The sequence below is a fragment of the Callithrix jacchus genome, chromosome 4 (assembly GCF_049354715.1).
Source record: "Callithrix jacchus isolate 240 chromosome 4, calJac240_pri, whole genome shotgun sequence".
Lineage (NCBI taxonomy): Eukaryota > Metazoa > Chordata > Mammalia > Primates > Cebidae > Callithrix > Callithrix jacchus.
The window spans coordinates 3641543-3653623 of record NC_133505.1 but is presented as its reverse complement, the minus strand read 5'-3'; the positions used below and the strand labels follow the sequence as shown (position 1 = coordinate 3653623).

Below are 12081 nucleotides of genomic sequence, written 5' to 3'. Positions count from 1 at the left end.
CGACCTCAAGCGTTTCATGAATACCTTACGATAGTTTTCAAAATGGTATATGTGCGTTTCTAGGGGCATCTTTCTGAGAAAGGGGTTTCCTAGATTTTATTCAATATGACCTGGAGTCCAGACCAAAACAATATTGTACAAATCTTTGCTCTACTGACTTCTTGACATTGGGAATTTGAGGGAGAGGAGTTTTCCATCAGCATTTTGTTTTTTGGGAAATAAATGACTCTAAGCAAACATGAAGATTCATTCCCAAACCAGTTCCCAAACCAGTTGCCATTCTGGCAGGCAACACAAAAACGTCCAGTTAATACTGAGGGCGAAAGGTCAACAGGAATCTCCTAAACTCCCCGATGTTTACAGTTCAAAGCAGGTACTTGCTCCTAAAGCTAACAACCCTGACGCCCTGGCCTGATCCATGGTCTTGGTCTATGGTTCGGCTTTTTCTCAGCTCTTCTTTTACTTCCGCTACGGTATTGCCACCCAGACAACCAGTCCACAGACTGTGCCCCCGTCTTGCATTTTATGGAATGTGAAAAGGTTTGGGCCAACGCTGTCTTCTAAACACCACCTTCAGTCCCTGCCGAAACTCAAATATCCAGCGTCTTTGAGCTTCTCCGTTTATGTAGGCTGTGAGCTGCCAGTCAGCTTCAGTTTCCCCTGTCTCTGTGTGGATGTTATTTTATTCACAGTTTTTAGCCACGATCCCCTCACTACAAACTGAAATCTCCACGGGCAGGGCCAGTGCTCAGGGTCCTGCCCAATTCTGTGCCCATAGCACTAAGGACAGCCGTGGGTGCAGCACAAAAATCTGTCCTTCCTATTTCCAAGTTGGTATACTCCCAGGTCAGCTGTAGGCTGTGCCAGCTTCGTCACTAGGTCTGATAACGTGGCTCATTAAGCAAAAAGAGGGGAGAATTGTACCAACGCACATGTAAGCCAGAGTTCTGGATTCACTTTGAAGAAATCACTTCATTTGGTTTCATTTTGTTCTTATTCCCATGAGCAATGTTTCCATTTAATTGGGAAGATAAAGGAGAGTTCTCATATATCCCCACACTCAGTTTCCCTTATTATTAGAATCTTACACTGGTATGCTACATTTGTTACAAATAATTAACAAATATTTATAATTATTATTAACTAAAATGAATATGTTATTTAGATTTCCTTCATTTTTACTTAACTTCCTTTCTCGGTTCCAGGATTCTATTCAGAATTCCATGCTGCTGTTAGTCGTCATGACTCCTTCGGCTCTCTTGCTGTGGCAGTCCTTGATTTGGATGACCTTCACAGTTCTTATGAGTATTGGTCAGGTATTTTGTAGAATGTCCTTCAGGTAGGATTTCTCTGTTATTTTTCTCATTATTAGATTGGAGTTAGGGGTTTGAGGGAGCAAGACCACAGAGGTAGTTTTCTTGTTTGTTTGTTTGTTTTGAGACAGAGTCTCCCTCTGTCACCCAGGCTGGAGCGCAGTGGCACCATCTTGGCTGTCTGCAACCACTGCCTCCCGGGTTCAAGTGATTCTTCTGCCTCACCTCCTGAGTAGCTGGGATTACGGGTATCTGCTGCCACACCTGGCTAATTTTTGAATTTTTAGTAGAGACGGTTTCACCATGTTGGCCAGGCTGGTCTTGAACTCCTGGCCTCAAGTGATCCGCCTGCCTCAGCCTCGCAAAGTGCTGGGATTACAGGCATGAACCACCATGCTTGGCCTAAAGTGCCATTTTTATGACATTATATCAAGGCTATATACGATCCACATGGCTTATCACTGCTGGTGTACTGCTTTTCTGATTTATTCACTGCTTCCGTCCCCACCCTTTTTCACACTGTACTCTGTGGAGAATTACTACACAGAGACCACATGAAGGGTGGTTGTTTCGAATTCTTCTGCTCAGGAGATTCCCTGAACAACTGAGATTGGCCGCACATGAGGGAAGTTGTGGGAAGCTGTTTGAAGTCTTCTATTTATTGTCACTTAAATTGTTTCAGCTTTGACCATTACAGGCGATACTTTTACCCTCTTTTTTTTTTTTTTCCTTTTTTTTTTTTTTTTTTCAGAGAGCACAGAACTTGGTACGAGCCCTAGCCCTTAGAAATGCTCGTCTTAAATTTGTTACATGGACCTTCCGTTTTTCAAAAGCCTGCAGAGGGCTAGATTTGTACTGAAAATGCTTAGGATGCTCGTGCTTCTTGTTCACAAGGCTCCTGGAAACCGCCTTTGGTTACCCCGTTTGGCAAGAGGGTTTCATCCTGTCTTGCTCTCTGGTAGTGAGTGAATCAGAATGCCATGGGGCTGAGAGAAGATGGATTGGATGAGATGTGTACGGATGTCCTCTTTGCCACTGTACAGCGACCACTGCAGCTCACGCCGCAGAGCACTCGGCCCCACCGGTGGGGCCAGTTTTAACCTGGTAGTGACAGGGCCGCCGCATTTAAGCCGGAAGGATTTTTGTCGGTTATGTCCAGACATCTGTATGCAATCAAGCCATTTTGGCAGATGCCGATACCTCTCATGTGATCTTGTTGGGAAGGTTCATATCCTATCAGCTGCGACTGTTGAGTCTTAAAGACCCTCTGCCTCCTGCCTCAGTCTTTCTGTTCGACAATATAAGGTCGCTTTTGTCTCCTGCAATGAACAGTCCTGGACAAGTCACGTCCCGGTCTTGGCATCAGTAAAATTTCACCGCTGAATAATTTGGGAGAGGCTCATGGTTACTCCCATTGAAAAAGACCAACTCAACGCTCTAATTACAAAATCCTGCTTTGCAAATAGTGCAGCTTTTACGGTGCTTTGCCCCTCGGTGTCCACGAGGCGGCGCCTTCCCGGAAGGCACGAAGCATCTTCCGGTGTCCTGCGCGCCTTTTACCCCCCGCAACGCCACAGCCAGCCTAGTACACACGCTGCCTCCACTGAAGTCATCCACGGTTTACATGTCACGAAGTGGAACTTCCAAAAGCGTTCCTAGCGTTAGGCGCAGAGAACGCGAGACAAAGGCTCGGGAGGCGGCGAGCCTGGCGGATCTTCCAACAGCGCCACCTGTCGGCGCGGCCGGGCTGGTGCCCTCCCCCTGCGTGGGGGCCGCGGCCTGAGCGCGGCCCAACCCTGGCTGGGGAGCCCGCGGGCTGCAGGGCAAGGCAGGGGAAGCCAAGGGCCTGGGAGGTACGGACCTATCTTTTCTGCCCCTGGAACCGATTTGCTCTTAGATTTTTCAGGAGAGCCCTGTGCGAAAGGGAAAGGGAACTTGTGGCACGGCGGCAGACGATGGACATCGGAGTAGAAACTCAGGCTCTTAAAGGGGACGTACTCGACTGCAGAAATGAAGATATATTCCATCAGGAAGGATGCTGGCGGGCCTTGCCAATGCGAGGTTCCATGGTGTAATGGTTAGCACTCTGGACTCTGAATCCAGCGATCCGAGTTCAAATCTCGGTGGAACCTGAGGGTTCTTTTTTCCCCCCTTCTTCTTGCTTCCTCACTACTTCTTCTTTCTAAAATTAATTTCCCTTTTAGATATGATTGGCAAGGAATCTCCAGTTCATATGAACCCAGAGTATGATGCGGGCTCTGTGTGGGCCTGGCTGACTCCCTGCTCCATGTTCAGAGCAGGAGACCATCCCTCATACCTCCTTCCTTTTACTCCCCTCCTCACCACCACCTAACAGATATTCTGATGCTCAAAATAATTTGAGTTGCGTTAAAGTTTTTATTTGACTTATTGCTTTATCAAATGCAGTTAATTCACTTCAGAGGACAAAAAGGACTCAACAGATTTGAGGGAGAAGAACGATACTTTTTATGTATCTTTTTGCCCAGAGAGAATGAGGCTTTATAATGCCTTTTAGCTGCAATCACTAGAATTTATAAGTGTTTGATTTGCCACTGAGAAACCAAGATTCTTGAGAATAAATCTGTACTTGAAATAATTGCTTAAACTCTCTTAGGTATTTGAACACTGTGGGATCCTCACATGATAGCTTGAATCACTGTCAACACAGTAAGTAAATATCCAGATACAGCTTCTGAGGGTTTCCATGGTGTTCTGTTGGTCATTTCTATGACATTAGCCCACCACACAGAATTGCTGTCAATGCTGAATCTGTCCCGTAGAAGCACAGAGCTTTAAAATTGTATCCTAGGATGTCTCTGTGATTATTTTATCTTCATAAAACTCAAAGTCTCCTGTTGCACCTTAGTTTACTTTCTGGTAAATGTTTAGATTTGTCACAACTTAAGGTAAGACAAAGAAGTTATTGGGTCTCTGGAGAAGTAGTTTGATCTTATCTATTAGTATTTATAAAATTGAATATTTTTATTGCAGATACAGGGAATCAGGCTATACATTATAATCTTTCTTCATTTAATCTTATATTGCTAAAATTAATCATCTCTTTTGTTGCCTGTAGCTACCATTCATTCATTGATTTCATGTTAGCTGCTTTGTACTATGAATATGCCACAGCTCGTTCATTCATCTTTCCACTAATGGGAGACCTAGAGTTGTTTATAATGTAAATTTGATTTTGAATTATGCTAGTTCTTGGGCCACAAAAATTAAAAATAATTTTACTGCGGAGGAGATTTCTGATTCTACAACCATACGTTTAATGGAGAATCCATAACTTTGAGCTGTCATTTTCATTTTCCAAATGCTTCCACACATAGTGATTATTCACCCTTTTATACTGTACTACCCACTCCTTCTAATTCCTCGTGCATTTTCTAGTGTTAACTGCTAGCAGAATTATGTTCCCAGCATGGAATACCTTTGCTAGGCTTCATGCTACCACTGCCTCTAAAAGCTTAAGTATCTAACTGCATTTAGCAGATATCTATTCATTCACCCTTACCAGGGCGAATGGTACAAGAAACTAGATGCTTACTTTGAATTTAGATGGACCTAATTTGCTTCTAAATATTTCTTCATAGATTTATTATACTTGCATAAAGATCTATCACGATATAATACATAATCTTGGAAGTTATTTCCCTTTGTTTATATATGTGTTTCTTCTGAAATAAGAAATACATCTGATTCGCAGAGCCTAGGGCACATGCCTGCCATCCTAACTGCATATTAGCCTAGAAAATTGCTTTAGACAGTTTGGACTACTGTAACTGTATAATATTTGTTGACTTAAGAAACAAACATTTATTTCTCACAATTCTGAAGGCTGAGAAATCCAAAATCAAGGACTCTCTTCTTGGTTTGCAGCCTGCTGCCCTCTTGCTATATCCTCACATACTGGGAGAGAATTCCTTCAGGGTGATGTCTGATGCCAGCTGTGAAAATGTGGAATCTCTGGAAAACAAACACTAAGTGTTAGAAGTGCAAGAGGTTCTTAACAATAATACCCATAACAGTAAACAAAGGGGAGAGGGACCGATGAATGCAGGAAGAGCTTTCAGACCAAGATGTGGGTCTCGCATGGGAAAGAGGAGAGAAGAAGAAAGTAGGATTCAGTAGGAAAAGCCTGAGGTTTTGACACAGCTCCGAGACTCCGAGAAAGTCTGGTGCAGCCCGATGGGAGGCTTTGGTATAAAGATTGCCCGTGGATGAGACCCTAGTTAAGTGGAAATGGCCAGGCTTTGGCATACACCCACCCTGCTCACCAGGAACAAAATAACCTTAGTTTGAACACTGTAGAAGATGGTGAAAGAGCCGTAGAGGCTGTCAGCTGACAGCATTTCTTGCAACTGAAAACAAGTTCTTCCTTGAAGGAAGAGCTGAGCAGCGCACCTCCATGTCCACAGAAATTTTACAATACACATTTAATGATATTTCAATATAGATAAAGATTACTGAAACCAATTCATTTACCTACGTGAAAAATATAGAACACTACACTCAACAAAAGATGTTATTTTATTAAAAGAAATTGGATTGTATATATCTGATGTTTACAACATGATCCTGTGAAATACATGTAGATAGTGAAATGATTGTTCCAGTGAAGCGAATTAGCGTCTATCATCTCACATAGTTACAAGGTTTTTTTTACAAGAGCAGCTAAACTTTACTCATTTAACAACAATTCCTAATATAATACAACTGGATTCAGTAGAGTCCTCCTGTTGTATGTTAGCCCTCTAGAGTGTTCATACTACGTAGCTGCCACTTTGTATCTTTGTGCATTTCCCTATTCTTTTCTCCTCACCCACCCCTGGCAACCATTTTTTTAATTTTCTCTGCATGTTTGATCTTTTCTTCTTTTTTTTTTTTTTACGTCCACATATAATTGAGATATCACAATATTTTTCTTTCGATGTCCGGCTTATTTCACTGAGTATAACATCCTCCAGGGTCTGCTTTTTTAAGGCTAAGTAATATTACACACACACACACACACACACACACACACACACTCTCTCTCTCTCTCTCTCTCTCTCTCTAGCTCTCGCTCTCTCTCTCGCTCTCGCTCTCTCTCTCTCTCTCGCTCTCGCTCTCTCTCTCTCTCTCTCTCTCCATGAATCCATTGGCAAACACAGGTTATTTCCATATCTTGGCTATTGTGAATAGTACTTCAGTGAACGTGAGAGTCCAGATTTCTTTATGAAGTAGTCATTGTACCTCCTTTGGCTTCATATCCAGGGGAGCAATTCCTGGGTCAGATGGTAGTTCTATGTTTAATTGCTTTAGAAACCTCCGTGCTGTTTTCCATAATGGCTGCACAAATCCACATTCCCACCGACAGTGTGCTAGGGTTCCCTCTCCTCCGCGCCTGCGCCGACATTTGTTGTCTCTTGTCTTTTCGGTAACAGCCATCCTAACAGGTGCGCCGTAACACTCATGGTGCTTTTAATGTGCGTTTTCCTGATGACTGATGTTGTCGAGCACCTTTTCGTAGGCATGTTGGCCCTTTCTATGTCTTCTTCGAAGAAATGTCTGTTCACATCCTTTACCCATTTTTCATGAGACTGAAGCGCTGCCAGCTGTGCTCAGGATGTCAGTCCCTTTGCCCGTTGTAAAATCAGGTTATTTGTTGTTCTGCTATTGAGTTATAAGAGTTCTTTATAAACTTTGAATATTAACTCCCTTTTCCCAGTTCATAAGTTGCCTTTTTATTTTGTTGATTGTTTTCTTTGCCGTGCAGAAGCTTTTTAGTTTGGTGAGGTCCCATTTATTTATTTTTGCCTTTTTATCCTGGGCATTTGGCATGATATCCAAAAAATCATTGCCAAGGCAAATGACAAGCAGCTTTCCCCCTGTTTTCTTATAGGATGTTGTGTTTAGGCCTTATATTTAGGTGTTTTATCCATTTTGAATTGATTTTTATGTATGGTGTGAGTCTAATTCCGTTCTTTTCAGTGTGGAAATCCAATTTTCCAAGCTTCATCTATTAGAGATTATCCTTTTCCCCCATTGTGTCCTCTTGGTGCCCTTGTCAAAAATCAGTTGGCCGTATATGTTTGATTTATTTCTGGGTTTTCTATCCTGTTGCATTGGTCTGTCTGTCTGTTTCCCTGCAGGAATGCTTATGCTGTTCTCAGAACAGTGTGTCTTGATTATTTAGCTTTATAATTTTAAAGCAGGAATTGTGATGCCTCCAACTTTGTTCTTCTCATTATTGCTATGGCTATTTGGTGTGTGTGTGATTCCATATGAATTTTAGGATTATTTTTTCTACTTCTGTGAACAATGTCCCTTTGGAGTTTCGATAAGGATTGTCCTGAATCTGTACATTGCTTTGGATGGTATGGACATTTTAACAGTATTAATTCTTCCAATTCATGAACATTGGATATCTTTCCATTTGTTTATGTTGTCTTTAATTACTTTCAACATTTTATTGCTTTCAGTGTAAAAATATTTTATCTCTTTAGTCAAATTGATTCCCAAGTATTTTATTTTTGATGCTATCATAAATGAGATTCTTTTGTTGACTTGTTCTTCAGTTGGGTCATTGTTTTTGTATGGAAATGCTACTGATCTTTATATCTTGATTTATATATTATTTTAAATACCCTTGGTGGGCCTAACACAAGTCCTTAAAATTTTACAAGGATTGAAATGACACAGAATATAGTCTGTGAGCCCAGCATAATGAAAATAAAATCAATATCAGAAATAAAATGGAAAACCTCCAGATGTTACTAAATTTAAAAAACACTCATCCAAAGCCATAGCTTAAAGAAATTACATTTAGTTAAAATGAATGATAATCAAAATAAGATATATGAAAATTTGTTACACAAATTGAGCTGTTACACAACAGCTAAACTGTGCCCAAAGTCTAATTTATAGTTCTACTTGCATATTTTAGAATAAAGATGTTTTGATATTTGATATTAAAGCTTTTTTCTCAATAATTTAGGGGAAAACAGCAAATTAAAACATCCGAAGGAAGGTTATAAAAAGATGGGATTAGAATACACACAAAACAAGCAGAGAGCTGCAACAAAGCCGAAACAGGCATCTAGAGAGGATTGAAAAATTACTGTTCTAAATCAAGTCTTGTTCAGTAAAAGGAAGAGAAAACAGAAAATGCTAATACCAGGAATAAATATAGGAGAATATTACGTTTATATGGGCATCAAGAATGCATTAAGGATGCAGTATGAACAGTGTTTTTAAAATGGATTTGACAATTTAGGAACTGACAGAATAAGCAATTAAGACCTTGATTTTTTTTTTTTAATTGCATTTTAGGTTTTGGGGTACATGCGAAAAACATGCAAGATAGTTGCATAGGTACACACGTGGCAGTGTGATTTGCTGCCTTCCTCCCCTTCACTTATATCTGGCATTTCTCCCCATGCTATCTCTCCCCAACTCCCCACCCCCCACTGTCCCTCCCCTATTCCCCCAACAGACCCCAGTGTGTAGTGTTACCCTCCCTGTGTCCATGTGTTCTCATTGTTCAACACCCACCTATGAGTGAGAACAGGCGGTGTTTGGTTTTCTGTTCCTGTGTCAGTTTGCTGAGAATGATGGTCTCCAGGTTCATCCATGTCCCTACAAAGGACACGAACTCATCCTTTTTGATGGCTGCATAGTATTCCATGGTATACATGTGCCCCAGATGATAGACCTTGATTGTTTTACTCCTCATCTTTCTTTCTGCGAATTGGAAACCACACTAAGTAAGTAAATCTAGTATTTGTTTCCCGAATCGTTTGTGAAGCTCAGATAAGCATTCAAGGAGCATTTAACAAAGTGGGAACTTAAAAAAAAGTAGTAAAAACCTCACCCTGGTTTGAGATACAGGCAGAGCTGTTTCCTGGAGGCCAAGGTGGGAGTTGTCAAGAGGGAAGGATGAAGTTTCTTAGAGGCAACCCCAGGCTCTCAAACTGGCAACAAGTGGATTTCTAGTGTGTCCTCTAATACACGGGGCTACAACTGAAATGCTAGCGTAGTTCCTTGCGGTAAATAGAGTGCATCTCATTCCTTTCATCAATTGCAGAACCTTTCATTTTATGCATTTCCCGAAATCTATTTTAAAAGTCAAACACTGATGGCCATTTGAGTTGTTCAGATCGTCGCCGTAACTCAAACTTCAGCAAAGGTTAGAGCGTGCCGCCATTTTTGCGGGTGTCTCCTGGAGCACCATCAGAAGCTGCTGGAGCAGGAAGCTTGGCCTCTGGGCATGCCTCCTGCCTAGTCTCCTTCCTGCAGAACATCAGAATAAGGGGTCCTCCCAGGTCCCAGGATAAAGTGTTACTTGTCAGTGTGCCACAGCAGCATGATAGTCATCTAACTGATGTCAAAGAATGAGAAACATTGATAGCGAGTACGCTCTTTGGCAGAAGACTTGACCTTCCCAGGAGACAAAGTTCCATACAGTGACTTATGCTAATGAGCAAAGCACCCTTCATGTAGTCGTGGCCGAGCGGTTAAGGCGATGGACTAGAAATCCATTGGGGTTTCCCCGCGCAGGTTCGAATCCTGCCGACTACGGTTCCCTTCTTGTTCGAAAGGGAGTCTCCTGACACCTTGCCAGCTTGAGAGCCTGGTATTGTCTCTCAGGAAGAAGCTTGCTTGTTCCAACCTGTAGGCTTTTCCTCTTTGTGGACCCACTAACAATACTCCATGTCTCTGAAACAATGAGGAAAAGTCATACCCAAAACAAACAAACAGAAAATGTCTGTCCTAGTCCCACTGATGTTTTCCTTTGTCCTGAGAAGAGGTCAGGATGATGTTTTCCTTTTTCCTGCAACAGATGCCCCTTTTTGAAGACAGCTTTCCTTACAGGGAAATAATTGCCAGGAATGTCTGTGTCTCACAGAATTGTTCCCTTATTAGGGATCTTTTCCAGTCAAGCAATGCCCTGGTTTAATGTAGAAAAGGAAATTTCAGGAAATCCATAATCAAATACAAGTGAAATAACCCACAGGCACGGTCACCAAGATGAGAATCTAAATTGGGTATTTGTAAGCAAACCACTACACAATTAAAGATATGGAGCAAAGCATTTTTTTCCAAAACCCAATAAAAACAAATGGACGACATCAAGTGGAGTTGCTTGTCCTGGGGTCCAGGGCAGTGGTGAAGCACGGGCGATTAGAAACAAGGTGAGGGTGTGATTATATTCTGAGCACAGGAAGAGCCCCAGCTCAGATGCAGAATCGCACTGTGATGAACAACTATGGGTTAATGTATTGACAGAAGAATGTTAACCACAGTTGAGAACCTGCCTAGGAATTCCTAGGGGAATTCATGCATCACTGCCTGGGCAGCTTAAGTGGAGCTTGTCTTCACCTCTCTTCTGCAGATCTTCAAAGAATTGTTGTGATTTATTTTACCTCATCCAAGAATGGTTCTAATATATTTTTATAAACAGAGTGCTAGCCTGTTCATTGATCAAATACCAGATCCCGTCTTTTTTTATGTGTCTCTTAAGAGCATTGTGTTTCAGAATTAGTGGGGCAGAGACAGCAAACTGCTGCAAATCCTCTGTTGAGCAGTGCAGGCAGGAAGAACAAGGCTTGTCTCAGTGTCCTGTGAGTCAGGTTTCTAGAGGAGGAGCCCGATCAGTTCTCCTAACCTCTCCCACATCCGGCATGCTGGCTGTTTTGATTCGGAGAAACAATCTAATAGAATTCTGGAATGTGACAGCTAATAAAATGCTAAAGCCCTTTGTGGAAACAATTCCTAATACTAGAGTTAAGTGTTTCATCTGACATATACATACAAAAATTGAAAATATAAATTTGTTCAAAAAGATATCTTAGATGGGTGGGGAGCAGTGGCTCATGCCTGTAATCCCAGCACTTTGGGAGGCTGAGACGGGCGAATCACCTGCGGTCAGGAGTTCGAGACCAGCCTGACCAACATGCTGAAACGCTATTTCTTTTCTTTTCTTCTTTTTTTCTTTTTTTTTGAGACGGAGTTTCGCTCTTGTTACCCAGGCTGGAGTGCAATGGTGCGATGTCGGCTCACTGCAACCTCCACCTCCTGGGTTCAGGCAATTCTCCTGCCTCAGCCTCCTCAGTAGCTGGGATTACAGGCACGAACCACCGCATGTTTTGGTTTTTTTTTGTTTGTTTTTTTTGTATTTTTAGTAGAGACAAGGTTTCACCATGTTGACCAGGATGGTCTCGAGCTCTTGACCTTGTGATCCACCCACCTCGGCCTCCCAAAGTGCTGGGATTACAGGCTTGAGCCACCGCACCCAGCCTGAAACGCTGTTTCTACTAAAAACACAAAAATTAGCTGGGGCGTGGTTGGTGTGCACCTGTAATCTCAGCTACGCAGGAGGCTGAAGCAGGAGAATCGCTTGAACCCCAGCTGCGGAGAATGCAGTAAGCTGAGATAGTGCCACTGCTCCAGCCTGGGCAACAGAGAGACTCCGTCTGAACAACTACAACAAGAGATCTTAGAGAGGAGTGCTGGTAGCATAAGTAGGAATTCTCTCCTGCTGGGTGCTTCTTTTCTGGACAAGCCCATGCAGACTCAAGTTCAGGTTCTGGGGCTCAAGCGGAGATCTTGAGCAAGGATTGATCATTACAGAATTTTGCTTTGTAGGACAGCATGTGATCTGCTTTCTGAATAATGCCATCAAATTCTAGAAGGGTTTGTTTTTTTCTCTTCCTACTACTAAGGAAGAGAAAAGGTGTCTTATAGACAAGAAAGTGAC

General features: G+C 42.2%; 1 protein-coding gene and 2 non-coding genes across 3 annotated transcripts in view; all 3 read left to right on the top strand.

Moving 5' to 3' along the window:
* Positions 1-8078, top strand: part of PRSS16 (serine protease 16) — a 194443-nt gene extending 186365 nt beyond the window's left edge. The window contains exons 21-22 of the mRNA XM_035297328.3: positions 1206-1339; positions 2065-8078. The gene's annotated coding sequence lies outside the window, so the exon portion shown is untranslated. The remainder of the gene's footprint in view (positions 1-1205; positions 1340-2064) is intronic.
* On the top strand, positions 3374-3445 carry TRNAQ-CUG (transfer RNA glutamine (anticodon CUG)). The gene has a single exon. It is a non-coding gene; the product is annotated as a tRNA-Gln (tRNA).
* Positions 8079-9820: 1742 nt separating the features above from the next.
* TRNAS-AGA (transfer RNA serine (anticodon AGA)) lies at positions 9821-9902 on the top strand. The gene has a single exon. It is a non-coding gene; the product is annotated as a tRNA-Ser (tRNA).
* The last annotated feature ends 2179 nt before the right edge of the window (positions 9903-12081 follow it).